This window comes from Pectinophora gossypiella, chromosome 12 (genome assembly GCF_024362695.1).
Source record: "Pectinophora gossypiella chromosome 12, ilPecGoss1.1, whole genome shotgun sequence".
Lineage (NCBI taxonomy): Eukaryota > Metazoa > Arthropoda > Insecta > Lepidoptera > Gelechiidae > Pectinophora > Pectinophora gossypiella.
Window position 1 is genome coordinate 2,749,624 of NC_065415.1, and position 18,407 is coordinate 2,768,030.

Sequence of the window (18,407 nt, forward strand, 5' to 3'; positions counted from 1 at the left end):
TTGTGTGAAATTGAATTTCGAGTTTTTTGCTTATTTTATATTACCTAAGTCATGCGAGCAGCATTTAAAGTCTTTCAACACAAAATACGAAATAGTGTATCACAATACCGATATAAATGAGCTATATTTCAATCTAATAGATACTTTTAAACGTAAGCTTTCAGAATTTGAACATTGTGAATCTGGTTGGACGTTTCTTTCAGTAAGTCATTTAGAAGTTAATATAAATAAATATTCTCCAATGAGAGGTGGTACCTATATAGAATTGCCATTACGTATTAAAAATTCAAAGAGTTGTTTAAATGTGAAAAACAAAGATAATTACTGTTTTATATGGAGTGTTGTGGCGGCTTTATATCCTGCAAAGAGAAACGTTTGCAGAACAAGCTCTTACCCGCAACCCTTTTCTGTTTTCAATGTAGAAGGTATGTCGTTTCCACCATCGCCCAGTGACATAAAAACATTTGAAAGAAATAATGTTGGCATAAGTGTAAACGTTTATGGATTAGACAAGAAAGCTACTGTGACTGGACCTCTATATTTGACAAACTTACGAAAAGACAGACATGTCAATTTGTTGTACTTTGAAAAAAATGGTGAAGGACATTATTGTTTTATTAAAGATCTTGCACGACTAGTACGACGTCAAGTTACACAACATAAGGGTAAAATGTATTTGTGTGAAGCATGTTTACAATTTTTCGCGAAAGAAACGAAATACACCTCTCATAATTGTTCAAATATATTAACAGTTTTGCCGAAGGCGAATACTGTACTTAACTTCAAGAATTACGAAAGGAAACAAAAAAGTAATTTTATAATTTATGCCGATTTTGAAAGCTTACTGGTTAACTGCTCTGGGAATAATACCGAATATACTCGAAACTTGAAACAGCATCAACCCTCTTGTTTTGCGTATTACATATGCTGTTCGCATGATCCAAATTTAAATAAGTTTATCACATACAGAGGTTTAGATTGTATAGAAGTGTTCATCAAATATTTAGTTGCAGATGCCAAACGCTTACACGAAATATCAATCTCATGTAGCAAGAAACCAATGAAACTGTTGACAAAAGAGCAGGAGCATAGTTATTGGAACACGTCTACTTGTCACATATGTAATCATTTGTTATTTGATGACAGAGTTCGCGATCACGATCACATCACATCTGAATATAGAGGAGCAGCACATTCATACTGTAATTTGATAAGTAAATTATGTCCATTCATTCCAGTTGTCATTCACAACTTATCTGGATATGATTCACATTTGTTTATTGAAAAATTAGCTAATTATAAAGGCGCTATCAAGATCATACCCAAAACTAAGGAAAAATATATGTCTATAACGAAAATTATAGAAAGTGGAAAAGGAACAAACTCGGTTCAAATAAAATTTATTGACTCTTTCCAATTTCTTAGCACAAGTTTAGATGTACTATGTAGAGGTTTATCTGATCAAGACTTTGTACATTTATCTAAAGAGTTTCAAAATAACAAAAGACAAATTGATTTACTGCGACGAAAAGGTGTTTATCCATACGATTACATGGACTCCTGGACAAAATATAACGATAAACAAGTACCAACAAAAGAATGTTTTTACAATAATTTGACTATGGAGCCATTAAGTGATGAAGATTATAACCATGCTCTTATTATTTGGGACGAATTCAATTTACATACTCTGGGCGAATACACTGATTTATATTTAAAATGCGATGTGCTTATACTATGTGACGTGTTCGAGAAATTTAGAAACATGAGTTTACATCACTATAAACTTGATCCTGCTTACTATGTTTCTTCACCTGGTCTAAGTTGGGATGCTATGCTTCTTTTGACAGGTGTTCAACTAGAATTAATTAATAATTTGGAGATTTACAGTATGCTTGAAAAGGGAATACGAGGAGGTTTAGCTCAATGTTCGCTGCGCTATGCAAGACCTAATAATAAATATTTACCAGATTACGATGCACACAAATCATCAAGTTATTTGATATATCTAGACTGTAATAACCTTTATGGATATGCAATGACAAAAATGCTGCCTACTTCAGACTTTAGATTTTTAGATCAGAATGAAATTAATGGTTTCGATGTTTTACGTATTGAAGATGACTCTGAATTAGGTTATATTTTAGAAGTTGACTTGGCGTACCCTGATTATTTACACAATCTGCATACTGATTTACCATTCGCTGTTGAGAAATTTACTCCACCAGGCGGTAAGAGCCCTAAATTAATTGCTAGTTTATATGACAAATTTAATTATGTAATTCATTATTGCCACTTAAAAAAATGCTTACAAAATGGACTTAAATTAAAAAACATTCATCGAATTCTCTGTTTTCAGCAAAGAGATTTTTTGAAAAATTACATTGATTTAAATACTAATCTTCGTCAAATGTGTAACACGTCATTCGAAAAAGATTTTTTTAAATTAATGAATAATGCTATTTTCGGTAAAACTATTGAAAATAAGCGTAAGCAAGTCGATGTAAAATTAGTGACAAAATGGAGCGATGTAACTAATACAACAAATAAACATATTGGAGCAGAAAAACTTATTGCAAAACCAAATTTTAAAAGTTTATCTATATTCTCAGAGAATTTTGTAGCTATTCAGCTAAAACCTGAAAAGATTGAATTAGATCGACCGATATATATTGGATTTACAGTTTTAGAATATGCGAAACAACACCTGTATCAGTTTCATTATGAATACATGAAAGCAAATTATGCTAATAAAGCGCTACTTTGTTACACTGATACTGATAGTCTTTTGTATTTAATTGAGACAGAAGACTTTTATGAAGATATACGAAATAATCTATTGAAGTTTGATACTAGTAATTTTGATGAAAGAAATCCTTACGGTATACCCCGAGTTAATGCAAAAGTTCCTGGTTTATTTAAAGATGAATTAGGTGGAGATGTAATAAATGAATTTGTTGGTTTGAGAGCAAAGCTTTATTGTATAAACAGCATGGAAACGCAAATAAAAAAAGCAAAAGGTGTGACTAAATGTGTTACAAAAAAAATGGATTTTTCAGATTATACTAAATGTTTATTGCTAGATAAAAAAATGCGTTGTAAGATGAATGTCATAAGATCTATTAAGCATGTATTGTTTTCACAAGAAGTCAATAAACTAATCCTATCTCGAAATGACGACAAGAGACAAATACTTTCAAATCAGGTAAAAACATTGCCTTGGGGGCACTGTGACACAATATTTTAAAGTAATTTATATATACTGCTAACGCAATAGTCATAGGTGATATATTTATAGTACTATTAATATAAGGAGTATTTTAAATAAACAGAATTTATTAGAAAATATTGTTTTTTTTTTTGTTTTTTGAGTTAGCTAAGGTCCTTCTGAAAGTTTTGCAAACTTCTAGTTCGTATATATAAGTAAATCACCATTTCTACACATCATAAAGCAAAATGAAGTTGGTAAAACAAGATCTATCTCTAAAAGTTGAAAATGTTGACATTTCAGAAAATCCTCAAAGGGTCAAACACAGTGCACTTTTACCCAATTCTATTCGCTGCATAATATGTGGACCTTCGAACTGTGGTAAAACTAATGTTATGCTCAGTTTATTACTACATAAAAATGGTCTTAAATTCAGAAATATTTATTTATATTCAAAGACTGCATTTCAGTCAAAGTATAGGTTTCTAAAACAAGTTATAAAAAAAATTCCACAAGTAAACTTTTTCATTTATAATAATGACGAGGAAGTTATTCACCCCACAGATGCTCTCAATAGCTCTATTATGATTTTCGATGACATAGTATGTGAAAAACAAACTAACATTAGAAACTATTTTGCTATGGGAAGGCATAAAGAATTAGACTGCTTTTATTTATCTCAAACTTATTCAAGAATACCAAAACAGTTGTTACGAGATAATGCAAATTTTATAATAATATTTAAACAAGATGATGTTAATTTAAAACACATATTTAATGAACATGTAAATACCGATATGACATGGCTTCAATTTAAAGATCTTTGTTCAAAGATATGGAAAGAGTCTCATAATTTTTTGACAATTAACAAAGATTGTTCTGTTAACAATGGAAGATATAGGAAAGGGTTTGATGTGTTCATTAATTTCAATTCATAAATTGACGCTATTAAAACTAACGTCAGTTTTGACTAATGATTTATAAATAGCAGTCGTAAATTTGGTTGTATAAAATGGATCAACATACTAAGAAACAGTTAATACAGTCTGTAGAATCAATTAAAAGTAAAATTAAGCAGATGCGAGATGAAGAATATCAAAACGATATTACAATGAATAGGATGCTAAAGCCTGTTGCAGAACCTTTAAAGCGTTTAATTGAAATGAAGTACCCTGAAAATAATAATAATGTAAAAAAACCTAATTCTATAAATGACGAAGATAGTATGAATTTAAGTTTTTCTACTACTTTTGATGATGCGCGTAACAATAGTACAGACATCGATTTGGAAGAAGAAGAGAACAAAAAAAATACTTTGGAAAAGTCGCTGAAGAAAGAGGATATTGCTAAAATTTACGGTACGATAAATATTCCATTTGGTATACGGAGCGTTAACAATCAATTTAAATTGGGTAATACAGAAGTAACCTTTTCTGCTATAGATGATCCCTTAAATAAAGATACAATATACATAAATATAGGAAATAACCATCGTTATGAATTAACACCAGGCTTAAGAGAACTTCTCTTGTGTAGGAAACCTGACACTACACTGATATCAGATAAAGATAAACTAGTATACAAAGACCTGTTAAACAGTACTAATGCACATAAGAGAGATTTTAATCCCACTGGCCAGCTTAAAGGAGACAAAGGTATAAAATATCGTGAAATAATTAAACCACTTTTTACAGAGTCGATTAATAGTAATCTAGCTAAAACTGAACATAAACACGGAGGAAATTTGCCCAAGTTAAAGCAATATACAGAAAATGCTGATTTCGTATATTGGGATGATCCTAACGAATTGATTGAGAGATTGAAGCTATTAATTGCATCAAGAGATGCTGGTAATAGTAATCACGATAATGAAATTTTATCAATTATTGAAGAGTTGAAGGAAGCTGGCTTTATAAAGGAATAAATATAGCACATTTTTTAATTATACTTCAGTAACGAAGCGCTATTTAAACATGAATGTTGACAAATTCGGACATCATATTATATGTAAAAGGAAGAAGTTTGGTAGTAGTGAATCATTATTAGAATGTGGTTTAAAACTGACTAATGATGGGAATTTAACTGCACGAAATAAAATTATTAAAAATATTCAAATCCCTCTGGATGATGATGATTGCGCTACCAAGGAGTACGTAGATAAATCTTTTGAAAATTGCATTAAGACTCTTAAAACTCTAGATCAGTTAGTTCAACAAGCTATCTTAAGAATTCAAAATTTAGAAAACAAATCTTTAAAAAAGAAATGAGCAAAATAGATGTAATAAATGAAATACATAAAAATGCAAGAGTCAATTTTCCACGAAGGCATGTAATAATGAAAGATATTGATGATTTATGGCAAGCGGACTTAGTTGATATGCAAGCTTTTTGTAGAGAAAATCATGGGTATAACTACATTTTAGTAATTATTGACACATTTTCAAAATTTGCTTGGGCATTTCCGCTAAAACAGAAAACTAAAACTATCGTATGCAAAGTTTTAGAGGAATTACTGAATAAAGGGCGTATTCCTAAAAATTTACAAACTGATCTGGGGACGGAATTTTATAACAAAGAATTCAAAAAACTAACAAACAAATTTAAAATAAATCATTATTCCACATATTCTACGAAAAAAGCATCCATAGTGGAAAGATTCATAAGAACTCTTAAATCGAAAATGTATAAAAGATTCAGTTTTAAAGGAAACTATAAATGGATTGATGGTCTCTTAGATAATGTTATCCGAGAATATAATCAAACATATCATAGAACAATTGGTCTAAAGCCAATACAGGTAAATGAAAACAATAAAAAAAACATTTTAAAGAGATATGCCACTGCAGTATATTCAAAATCAATAAAAGATAACAAAAAATTAAACGTTGGCGACTTCGTTAGAATAAGTAAATACAAAGGAACTTTTGAAAAAGGATATACTCCTAATTGGTCGACAGAATTATTTAAAATCATTAAAGTTCAAAATACAAGTCCAGTTACTTATTTAATAGAAGATACAAGACAACAGCCTATTTTAGGAGCATTTTATCCACAAGAACTTCAGAAAACAAAACACCCTCATATTTACCTAGTTGAAAAAGTTTTGAAAAGAAATCGGAAGAAAGTTTTAGTAAAATGGTTAGGATTACCTTCAAGTGAAAACAGCTGGATTGAAAAGACTAATGTGCTGTAACTGACTCATAAATTATCACGAAAACTGTGCGTCTTAATATAATAAAATTTTATTCGAGCGTTTCAATCAGTCTTATATAGAGCATGAACCAAAGTGGTCTCCTCAATTGGTTTATTAATCATTTACCCTTTGAGCTACATTTACCTGGATATAATTATTGCGGGCCCGGTACTAAATTGCATAAAAGACTTGCACGTGGAGATAAAGGAATCAATCAATTAGACGAATATTGCAAGGAACACGATATTGCCTACGATTTATCATCTTGTTTAAGTGATCGTCATAAAGCTGATATAAAATTAATGAATATGGCAAGAAAACGTATTTCAGCTCCTGACTGTAGTCTTGGAGAAAAGATAGCTGCTCACTTAGTAAATAAAACTATGCTTACCAAAATAAACACTGGTGCTGGTTTAAATAAAAACAAAAATAAGTTGGCTATTAAAGCAAGTTCTGGTACTGGTTTAAGGAAGCATTTAAAACAAATCATTGCTCATACCAAAAAACATGTAAATAAAATGAAACCTAAGTGTAAAAAAATTGCAATAGAGTTGGCAATAGCTGCTGCTAAAGAATTGGCAGCTGATTCATCTATTAAATTACCACGTGTTATTCCTGTACCCAAAACTGGAGGCGTTCTACCACTAATACCAATTTTTGCTGGATTGTCTGCTGCTGGGAGTTTAGCCGGTGGCGCTGCAGGAATCGCTAAAGTAGTCAATGAGTTTAAAGCTGCTAAAAAGCGTTTCACCGAGTTAAAAAGACATAATGAAAAAATGGAAGCACTTTGTATAGAAAAAGGGTTACATCTTAAACCGCATAAGGATGGATTTGGAATATATGTAACAGATAGAAAAAACTAAATCGAAGGCTACCCAATCGAGCTCTTACTAATATCGATATTCTGAATCATGCAACAGACATCCCATATTTTCGAGGAGTATTTATGCGAGATACGTTGCCGAACTACGCACTTCGTAAAGAATGTGGGATCCTTAATTTAGACAGTTCAGATAATCCGGGGTCTCATTGGGTGGCCTATGTTAAGTTGGATAATTACATTGAATATTTTGATAGTTATGGTAATTTAAAACCGCCTAAAGAATTTTTAAAATATGTTGGATGTAATATTCGTTACAATTATGATAATGTACAGCGAGATCACCCTTTTAACTGTGGACATTTGTGTATAAAATTCCTTAAAGATTTCTGGCGTAGAAACAAAATCAAATAAATAAGTCTTTAAAGGAATACAACATTTAGTATGCAATCATGTCTATCACGTTAAGCATTGCTGGAAAAAAATCAAAATTGGAATCATATTTTCAACCACCCTTGAATATAGATGATAAATATGAATGTGGATTACTTTATTTTTCTGCTGTGAACTCAATACCAAATATAAACGCACATAACAATATTTTTTCTTACGGGATTGAAGGTAAACAAATAAAAATTCCTTATGGAGTGTATAGTTTATTTGATATAGTTGAATACCTTCAAAGTGAATTAAAGGATTGTGAATTAATAATAAGACCCAACAATAATACTTTAACGTGTTCTTTATTTTGTTCAGAAATTGTCAATTTTGATGCAAAGAATAGCTTAGGACATCTGCTGGGTTTCTCGAGTATTAAATTAGAAGCTAATAAATGGCATGAGTCCATCAATCCGGTTAACATTTTGCCAGTGTCCGTAATCAGGATCGAGTGTGACCTCGTGCGAGGCTCATTTACTAACGGCTTACCATCGCATATTATATACGAATTTATACCAAACGTATCTCCAGGTCATCGTTACATAGAAGTTCCCAAAAATATAATTTATTTTCCTGTTGAGAAACACAGTATTTCGTCTGTATGTTTAAATATTATCGATGAGCACAATAATTATATTGACTTCAGAGAAGAAAATATTCAACTGTGTCTTCATTTACGAAAATCAAGATGATTTTATTTAATAAAACTCCTTACAATACTTTAAGATGCATCAATGCTACGCAAAGAGTGAAAGTGCAAAGACGTATCAAATCAGCAAGAAAAATTACTAAAACCAATAAAGATTTTCTCCGTGCTCTCGGATTTAAAATATGAATATACTTCAAATAACTGATTTACCGCAATTCGACAATTCAATAGAAAGTTATGAAATCCATACTTATAATCCCTATAATAACAGTTTTAAAGAAAATGATGAAATCAGGATACCGATACATCAGCAAGACTTGTACATATTACCATCAGCCAGTTCTATTTACATTGAAGGACATGCAACCCTCATTGGAAAAGATCGGAAGCCTATTCACAAAGCAGTGAGCTTCACGAATAACTTTGCTATGTTTTTGTTCCAAGATATCAGATACGAGATGAACGGTGTTGAAATAGATCGCATTAAAAATTCTGGAATAACAACAACTATTAAATCATATGTATCGATGAATGAAGGTGAAAGTAAAGTTGCAGCTTTATGGGGGTGGAACACGACAACCGGAACTATAAGTACAACTGGTAGTTTCAGTGCTGTTTTACCGCTAAACAGAATAATGGGGTTCGCAGAAGATTATAGTAAAATAATCATGAATTGCAAACATGAACTTATACTAACTAGAAGTAATTCCAACTTAAACAGCGTAAAGTTTTCGGAAGATATTGATGACATCAAAATAGACATACAGAGAGTACAATGGCGTGTACCGCATATAAAAGTATCAGATCGCGAAAGGATATTATTACTTAAACATTTAGATAAAGATAAACCTATTCAAATAGCTTTCAGGAATTGGGATTTATATGAGTATCCTTTGTTACCTAAAACTACAAAACATTCCTGGTCTATCAAAACGGCTTCTCAACTCGAAAAGCCACGATATGTTATATTTGGGTTGCAAACTGATAGAAAAAACAATCAATCAAAAGATTGTTCTATATTTGACCATTGTAATTTAACTAACGTTACCCTTTTCTTAAATTCACAATATTATCCATACGATGCGCTTAATTTAAAATTCAATGAAAGTAAATACTGTATATTATACGAAATATATACAAAATTTCGTCAGTCTTATTATAACTCTTCACTCGACCCGTTGCTCGATCTGTACAACTTTAAAACCAAGGCACCGTTATTTATTATTGATTGTTCTAGGCAGAATGAAAATTTGAAATCTGGACCTGTAGATGTCCGTTTGGAGATAGAGAGTTTGTCTGATTTTCCTGATAATACAACAGCATATTGCCTTATTATTAACGACCGACTTGTGGAATATAAACCTTTGAGTAATATAGTGCGCAAGTTATCATGAACGCTATTGTAGATGTTCAAGGTTTTAAAACTGACGCAAACGAGTTTATACTAAAAGAGATAGCGATTGTCTGTAAAAATCAAACTCATGTTCTTTTAATAAGACCGCCATACCCATTTTATGACTTAACTAACACTGAAAGAAAGCAAGTATCTTGGATAGAAAGGAATAGAGGAATATATTGGCGAGAAGGTTACATTCCATATTCAAGCTATAAGAGCTATATTTATGAGTTTCTTAAAGAAAAAACTATTTTCACTAAAGGTAATGAAAAACAGATATGGATTCAACAAATATTTCAAAACAAACATGTGTATAATTTAGAAGATAAAGGTTGTCCTAATCTATTAAATTTGTATGATAAGTATAAATGTTGTGAAGATGTACTTTCTTGTATTTATCATCCTAGAATATGTGCATTAAAAAATGTAATTTGTCTAAAGAAATGGTGTAAAGAAAATAAACTTTTTATATAAAACTGTTTTTTTGTATTTTTATGTTTTTTCTATCCATCCGATATCTGTGAATAACATTCAAATGAATATATCTTCGTTACTCTGTTACTTCATTCATTATAATAGAGAAAACACTACAAAGACGACATCCCATTAATTAAAAGATGACTTTAAATATTGGAGATTTGGTTGAAATATCAATTATGGAGTGGTGTATCTTTGGATGGACTGTCGAGATCATAGGGTTTGAACAATATGAAGGATTTTTATTACTTAATAGTAATAATAATAAAAATACATTCAAGAAAAATTGGAAAAGACCTGGTACTAAATTACTATGTCAAGTACTCCGAATAGATAGAAAGTTCGTTGATCTAATAGAGAATGATTCATCACGATCAGACTAGCCTACGATCAGCGTTCGTTTATCCCGCATCTGATCAGAGAAAAAGCTATTTGTTATCAGGTTCTGTTCAATAGCAGTTTTAATTAAACTGCTCATTCAAAGCATAGTTTTACGAATAAATCGATAAGAAAAGCTGGTTGCTTAGTATCTTTTAGAATATTGAATTAAGTTATGGCAACACTGAGTTGCTTTTGTTTGGTCTGTCAGCGGTTCGGTTGGGCGGCAAGTCGAGGGATTTTCTGATGTATTGTTACATTACGTTTGTAGAGTGATTGTGGAGTATACTCATAATTAGAATAGACGAAGATAACTCTTTTGAATAGAAGATTGTGGATATACTATTAATTCAAATGGTAAAATTGGGGGTTCTGGATCTTTTCTGATCCAGAATCCCCAATTTTACACTACTATCGTCTCCCTAGCATTATCCCGTTTTTCACAGGGTCCGCTTACTTAACCTGAAGAATTGACAGGACCGATTTTTTACAGAAGGAAAAACCAGCCCAATACAGGTTACGTCACATACCTCCAAAAATGCATTTTTCGGGAATGTGGGTTTCCTCACGATGTTTTTCTTCACGGCTGAGCACGTGATAATCATTTATGATTGGTTTAGGCCTGAGCTGGGTTCAAACCTGCGGCCTCAAAGGGGTCCCACTACATTCTCTAAATACCATTCGTTATTTACCGTCTACTATAATTTACAGTTTCTATTCTGCTCTGGTTCGTCTAGTACAACTCTAGCATCCAGGGTGATCAGTCGTGACTCATGTTACTCCCATTCCGTGACATCCGTGATTGGCTTAATTATATTGTCAACCGCCCTGCCTTGCCCGATGTCACTGCACAAATCGCTTCGTATCTTTTACGTGACTGCATTATTTCCAACAACAGAATTAGGTATGTTATCTACAAAGTTGTCTTTGACTAATTTTGCTGTCAAATTTTTTGGGTTGTTCATGTCATTATTATCTCGTGTTTATCTGAATGTTATTTTATTAGACGATGTAATGTTTCTTCTAAAGTTTTTAGCTCCCTTTAGGACCAATTACAGTATATAGCGATTTCAATTGTTAATTTAGGTATTTGTGTAAGGGCCGAGTTCCGTATTCCATAGATAAGGTAAACCCTTGTTGATTATAGAATTAGATTTTACAATAAAACATCTTTTTAATACATATATGTTATTCTTCTATAATTCCAGGTAGATTAGATAATCCACCATATTAAAAAGTACTTTTTATTTGAATAACCGTTACGATGTCGTGTCAGTAACCCTAATTTCTGGGAATAAAGAGTATAAAGCACTTCTTTTCAAATACATAAAATAAGTAAGTTTTTAATATTCGACTCACACAAGAAAAGCCATGAAAATGTTTAAAGACAAATATTGTTGAAGTGGTAGCTAGCAACGAAGCTGTATTTGGTGTTATTTGTAACAGGTAAATATTAAGTATAATAAACTGTGACTTATGTCTTGTTGTGCATAAAATATGATGAATTAACTTCTATAATAACATAGCAGAGGACGGGTTTAGGCAAATTTTGCATGTTGACAAACTAGTGTGTAAATTAAGTGCTCTGAATGCAAGTTAGTTTTTTAAGTGGTAGGATTATGAATATTCATATAAATTATGATAAAATCTTTATAACATAGATCCGCTGGGACCAAAAAGACGTAATGACCGGTTGCTCCAATTGATAATGGGTAGGTTATTTTGATACCTCACATATGTACCGTTTGGTTTTGTTGTCATTAAAACCTCACAAGAGAAGAAGAACACGACAACAACGGTTTGAATACAACCGATTTATGAAAACAAGTAACATGCACTATTGTCTGCAGACCACATTACGGGATAACAGAACATAATTGGCAAAGGTGAATGCACGTACGTATTGATCTGGCTTTTAGCAGATACATACGATGAGGTTTGGGGGCGACGACCTCATTAATCAATGCAACGTGCATTATGAGGGCTTTGTAGTTGGCAACACTGTTGAAGATTATACCTTGGATATGTGGTTGATGTACCTTGAATATGTGGTTGAGAATTTGAGATCCAATTGTCTAATATGGTATTAAGTAGCGTTCCATCAAAGATTTCAAACGCGTAATCATACTTCTAAGTTCGTCATGTTGGTTTCTTCCTACTTATATTTTTTTCAGAAGTTCCAGGATGACCCATATTACACAAACTATCTCTTGCTTGTAAATCAAATTAAATATAAATTTAACACTTGTTCTCAATTGTCAATCAATGAGCACCAGTGTTAATAACGAGATTATATTATGACTCTTCGTGAAAATCTAGTGTATTCTGGGGAATAAAAAGGCCACATGACAACATCGAAGCAACTCATCTAAAAAGCAATATTGCAATTTGACATTTGCGCATATAAAACTAAGTTCACAATGTCAACAAATGTCAAAATTAAATAGCATATTGCTTTTATAGATGAATTGCTTCGATGTGGCCTTTTTAACCCCTTTTGTATATTACATTATCAGCTTTACATAAATGGAAGTCACAAGTTACAACTCCCGACCAGCTGTTGAAGCAATTTTGCTCAATTAAGTTATAATTACAAACTTGAATCATTATCATACTAGACGCTTTATATCTGACTATATATGACGCTAAACAAAATAACGGAAATCTCAAGTCCTTGCATTTCGTTTTATAAGGGAATGAAACGGAATTATGTTACTTTAACAGCGCACAATTTAATGCTCAAAAATATAGTCAAACATACAACATTTATTGTGCCTCGAATTAAAGAAAGAAATCTGTTCCTTATAAATTAAATAACATATTTCAGTTTCATAAAAAATCTAATAAAAATATATTAGATTTTTTATCATTAGCTGATAAACAAAAAATGGTTTTAAATTTATCAGCCAGATTATAGCAGTGCTTGCTACTATTTGCTAAATAAGTCCTGTATAAATTCCAGCAAGTGGACGGCCCTTAAGATGTGTCACTACCCATACATGGACAAGTAAACAACTTCAGACTTTTAAAATTTCAAACTTATACTAATGAAAGCTATAACTCCCTCGAATTCAATCACCCATAAGCCAATAAAGTATCTAATTAAAAATGTATATCTCTCCCGGCACGTACGCCATCCCCGAATGAAATCATGAGCTGCGCACACGCTGCTTCGATCGCGTGGCGGGAATACTTCGGCGGCCATCTTGTTGAAAAAGTAATAAGGGATTTGATGGGAATGGAGGAGCTAAAAGTTCATTAATATTTGTCATTGAAATTTTTTGTTTCTTTTACTTTCATTTCAGTTTGTTGCACTTATAAGAATTCGAGTAGTAACTATAGTTAGTCCTTAGTTTGAAATGATTAATTATTATGGATAATGAAGAGCAGCGTATTAGGACATTCAAATAGACCTTAATTATATTAATGTAAGTAGATAAGACAAATAAGTGTATACAATAAAATAAAACAAAAATGTAAGAGGAGAAACCTAATGAGCTACTGAAACTAAACTGGTTTCTGAAGTAATTGTTTTTAAGTAAATACTAATTTTAAACAAAGTTATAACAGTAGATACTTCAAACAAACGAGATCATAAAAGGTTATGATCTCTCGATCTCGAGCTAAAGGTAGCTCAACATTTTGAGTTTGCCGGTTGCATTTTTTACGGATTTTCGTACAAATCATGTACCTACGTACACGTATGTACACTGGTCTATGGCGGCCAAGTCTATTTTTTGGACGACGGCGATTGTTCCTGAATGTTTGTACGTGTACGCATTCAGAGTCGAACTTGTATGAAAACGCGTCCAAAGTACGGCCAGCCTAAGGCCAAAGATCAACCACATACCTCAGCTAATAGCAAGATACCAAACCCAGTTTATAGATGATCAGCTAAACCCACAAAGCGCATGCGCGCGGAAGCGGTAAGTGTCGGCAATTGAAATCGCAATCCCCATGTCCGCACTTTCCGAGCCTGAGGCAGCTATAGCTTTGTCACTTTCTAACTTGGCGTAAGGTATGAGCTGATGAAAAGGCACTAGCTGATATGACAAAGTGGCACAGGGATTTTAGACTCTAGAGCCAAGTAATTGTAGGACTAGTTTTTGGCTGAAACACCAAGAAAAGCGAGACTGTTAAGAAAAAAGTATTTGACAAGGCAGGTTGTGGGTATTATGACCTGCTATTTTTTTTAATAAAACAAGTAAAAGACTTGAGTCTGCAGTGAAACGAATGGTAAAAAACAAAATATCGACGTAAGTACTAATTAATTTAAGTGAAAACCCACATCAAAATATTAAAAACAAGTGCTTTTTCCTCTTTTTCCATCAACATGAGGGGTAAGTCAAGATGCAAACGATTATATCAAACGACAGTGATAATGATAAAAATGTAAGAGATTGACATAATGGTGACAATACATGTCAATTTTTATCTGCTAAATACTGGGAGGTTAAAATGGCCACATCGGAGCAATACATCTAAGAAAGCAATATTGCTATTTGACATTTGTTTGCATTGCGCACTTACTTTTATAGGCGCCAATGTCAAATTGCAATATTGTTTTCTTAAGATGAACTGCTTAGATGTGGCCTTTTTAACCCCCCTGGTCACTCATGGTTTTCGTCTTTCACTGACTTTTTAAATTCGAAACAATCACATCCATCGGTTTAAATCAGCGGGTAGTTTGCAAGTTCTCTGAAGTCTAGTCGGTTAACGCCAACCGGCTCAGATTTATCTCGTCCCAGTCTAGAAAGTGGCTCGCCACAATTTAAGACATCGCCTTTAATTGAATGGTTTCATTGTGATTGTTCTGATTAATCCAGAACGAACTTCGTGTAAGTCGCGCCTGATAAAGATGTCGTGGAAGATATTTTGTGTAAAGGCAGCACAGAACAATGAAGAGAAATGATTTATTAAGTTCGGGTTCAGTAATATTGACGTCTTTTGTGAAGAATGACACTACAGTGTCAGCAAAAATTATAGCATGTTTGATAAAAATAATATTATGCATTGTAGAGCAACAGGTTACTTTGCCACCATCATCATCATCAATTTAAGAGCCACACTCTTAGCGGTGTAGCATTCTCCATTCTTATCTGACTTTTTGACCACTTTGACTTTTTTGACTTCGCCTTCTCTTTAATTTGTTCCATCTAAGCTCTTCTTGGTCTTACGCTTTCTCTCTTTCTTTCTGTCGTGTCTTCTATGGTGTTTTAACCCTTTATAGGCTCTTGTGACATTCCTGTAACAAACCTCATCCGTCCCTCTAATATGTACGCTACATAATATAAGTTCATTTAAATCAGTGTTACTCTATTGTAACAGACCACACCGAACATTTAGTATCAAACAAAAATCATAGATGGCGTAATTTATTCACTTTATCGAGTTTGAATTTCTTACGTCGGTAAAAGTGACAAGTGTAACCGCGCTGAAAGTTTGAAATTCATAAAAAAATATTAAACGTGTGTAAAATTGTTTTGTTTTCGCCAAATTCTACGGGTAAGTGTATAATTTGTTTCATATACTGTTACCAGAGCATATTTTTGTTTTTTGTGTGAAAAACGGAACTTTGTATGTTTGTGACATTTCTGTTACATTGAGTGGCGACGGAGGTTTTGGGGAACTGGAGTGTGTGGGTGTTCGTAAAGGATTGTCTCGTGTTGTTTCGGAATGGAGTCGCATTCACTGCGCGATGATGACATGTTTGACATATTGCACCAGTATGGTAGCGGGGACGGATTGGAGGATGATGATGGTGGCGTGATTGATCCAAATTTTCAGCCGTTGTTGGGGGATTTGGATGTTTTTTTCTGATTGTGGAGGGGGTATTGGAGTTGATGTGGATGCGATTGTTGAGGAATCGGAGCACGGCGGGCTGATTGCTGGCCCCTCGTCGACTGATCCTGGGCGACAGGGAGGCCAGTCAAGGGGAGCCTCGACTGATTAAGGGCGACAGAGGCGGCACTGCCGATGGAAGGGAGGGAGCCTGGTTCTGGGCGACCGGCGGGTGGGATTTGCGGGAAATACTACTTTACCAGCTACACCAATTAATTGGTGTATCAAGCTCGAGTAAATTAGCTGGTAAAGTGGTATTTCCCGTGAGGGGGACGGATTGGAGGACAATGATGGTGGCGTGATTGATCCAAATTTTCAGCCGTTGTTGGGGGATTTGGATGTTTTTTCTGATTGTGGAGGGGGTATTGGAGTTGATGTGGATGCGATTGTTGAGGAATCGGAGCACGGCGGGCTGATTGCTGGCCCCTCGTCGGCTGATCCTGGGCGGCAGGGAGGCCAGTCAAGGGGAGCCTCGACTGATCAAGGGCGACAGGGGCGGCACTGCCGATGGAATGGAGGGAGCCTGGTTCTGGGAGACCGGCAGGTGGGATTTGCGGGAAATACTACTTTACCAGCTACACCAATTAATTGGTGTATCAAGCTCGAGTAAATTAGCTGGTAAAGTGGTATTTCCCGTGAGTCTCACCTGCTGGTCGTTCGGAACTGGGTTCTTTTTTGTCCATTGGCGGTGCCGCTTTTGTCGCTTTTGATTGGTCGAGGCCTTTTGTGATTGGCTTCTTTACCGTTCGGGATCGGCGGACGGGGGCCGGCGGTCGGCTCGTTGTGTTCCGATTCTTCAGTGGTTGCGTCTGTATCGGCTCCAATATTTTCTTCACGGTCGGAGAAAGCATCTGAATCTTCTGGTAACGGCTGAGGGTCTGGATCGGTCACGCTGTCATCATCGTCCTCCAATCCGTCTTCGCTGTCGTGTTGGTGTGATATGTCAAGTGTGTCATTATCCCGCGGTGAATGTGACTCCATTTTGAAGTAGCATGAGATGGTCTTTTATGAATGCTCACATGCTTTGGTTCCTCAAGGCTTCACTCAATGTAACAGAAATGTCACATACCTTAAAATGTCAAATAAATACGTAAAAATTAATATTTTCAAATTTCTGAAAAATACGTGTTTTTTTATTTGTTGAAACCTATCATATTCCTGAGAATCTTTAAATTATATGATCGTGGGCTATAAAGGGTTAATAAATTCGTCTTGTCTTATTAAATGTCCAATCATCTTGCCTTTTCTGTCCTCAATAACTCTCAATATTTGTCTCCCTTCCTTTACTCTTACTAGCACTTTGCCACCACATCACCTGTAATTTCTTTGTCATTATAACTACAAATAAAATTACCCCTTACTCCACACAAAGTAATATTAATGTCCGAACTGAAAATTAGCCTAACCATTTGACACATAAACGATTGTAGAAGGGGAGTGAAAGTAATTGAAATTGAAAGCTTGTAGCGCAACAAGTATTGATCAATAAAATAAGGCAAGGAAAAGCAACAAATAAAATACAACATTTATAAAACAAACGAGAATAATTTGTACCTACAAACACAGGTGACACCATAATCGCCCGTTTACTTTTGATTGACGGAAACAGGTTACAGGATACAACCTTGATATTATAGCGACTGGCATCGGTCGAAGACTTACAATGACAGACTCACCTTAGCCCAAATGCTACACTATATTTATTCCTACAAAAGCCCAAACTAGTTGCTTCAATGCAATTCGTGACGTGACTTTATCCTCGGATATAACTTACAAACCGTTGAAAATGTGTTTTACGAGCGTACACACTATACGACAAGTCATACAGATTTAGACAGTAGATAATGCAACCCTCAAAATCAGTTTTAACGGTTGGTAGTTGCCATTCTTGGTCATTTGAAGGCCAGGCGAATAGTGGCGCTTGCAAACGTTGTTAGCATGTCGATAATCTGCTAAACACTAAGATTTTGTACGTCTATTATCTTTAATTTGCAGTTTTGTGTACTA

The 18,407-nt window shown here is 33.9% G+C and overlaps 1 protein-coding gene across 4 annotated transcripts in view; it reads right to left on the reverse strand.

Moving 5' to 3' along the window:
- Positions 1-18,407, reverse strand: part of LOC126371435 (protein TANC2) — a 315,096-nt gene that overhangs the window by 66,654 nt on the left and 230,035 nt on the right. The window lies entirely within an intron of this gene.